We start from the raw sequence: 1,462 nt of genomic DNA on the forward strand, positions 1-1,462 counted from the left end.
CACCCAGGCAGCCGATTTCCGCCAACCCCCCATATTCGCACGTACAGACATTTCTAACATAGCATTTTTTTCCACGCACAATTCCCGAGTGGAATGCCCTGCCTGGCACGGTTGTAAGTGCTCCCAACGTTGAGTGCTTCCGTGCCAGGCAGGCGGCCTGCCCGCCCTAACCCGGGAGCCTCAGCTATTGTACGATGCCCCATGCGGGGCTATTTGGGGGTACCCTTATGTAGATGCAGAATTCAATGTCATTTCGCTGCCATTCATTTTGACCTACGTTTTTTGGGGAATGAAATTATCTTTTTCAAAACATAAATGCATCACATTGCATACATACATCCCATAGCATACATAAGTCACTGCCTAGCTAAACCCGAGGTATAAACTAGGCCTCCTTTTATATAATATAATAACCAGTCTATGAGTATGAGGTTACTGATGCATGTTGCCTTACCTCTCATAATAAAAACCACCGGGCCGTGCACCACATAATTGAAACCAATACTACGAAGGACCATTGCGTCAAAACGTGTTTTAGCGAAAGAGCTGTGTGCTCACAGCAAAGGGGCTGCGTGCTCGGCGAAAGAGCTGTGCGCTCACAGCAAAGGGGCTGCGTGCTCGGCGAAGGAGCTGTGTGCACCAGGCTGAAGTTAGCCGCCGATTGGTACCCGCCGATCCAGCCGCCGATTCGTCATTTATAGACAAAACAAAGCATCATTCAGACGCCCATTCGAAGAAACTAAAAATTCCTGATATCCTTTAAAAGCTCATGAACTGCTGGATGTTGTCTATTACCACCCAATATATGTAACTGATCCGTTATATATAATAAACGTGACCCGTTAACATTTAAGAGGAACTTATAGCTTATATACTAAATGAACTAGAGCTCAGTGCCGATTTCTTATAGACCAAACTGCTTCAACTCAATTAGCTCCTCTCTAGTTCATCAATTAAATCCGGCCCGTAAGATTTGATACTTGTATTGAATACGTTGGGGTATAAGCTATCTAAATTCGTCTTAAAAGTTCACGGACCACGTTTAGATAAGTAGCAGATTGCTCTTCAAGCCGTGTAGCAGCGTATTTTAGCGCCCCCTTTGTTTTGGTATTTCCTATTAATTCCCCCCTAGTTCATTAATTAAATTCGGCCCGTAACATTTAATATTTGTTTTGAATACGTTAGGGTATGCGCTATCTAAAGTCGTCTTAAAATTCACGGGCCACGTTTAGATAAGTAGCAGATTGCTCTACAAGCCGTAAACGGGCAGCCGATTTTAGACCAGGCGGGAGTTGACCGCCCAATTGGGTCTATTATTTGTGCTTAATCGTTGATATACTACTTTCTGTTATCATTTATGTTTATATATACATATACCGGTAATAATAGACAATATGCAGCAGTTTTTGATATCCATTTAAGCTTTTAAAGGAAATTAGGAATTTTGGAATGGGATGCTATG

Source organism: Branchiostoma floridae, chromosome 14 (genome assembly GCF_000003815.2).
Source record: "Branchiostoma floridae strain S238N-H82 chromosome 14, Bfl_VNyyK, whole genome shotgun sequence".
Taxonomy (NCBI): Eukaryota; Metazoa; Chordata; class Leptocardii; order Amphioxiformes; family Branchiostomatidae; genus Branchiostoma; species Branchiostoma floridae.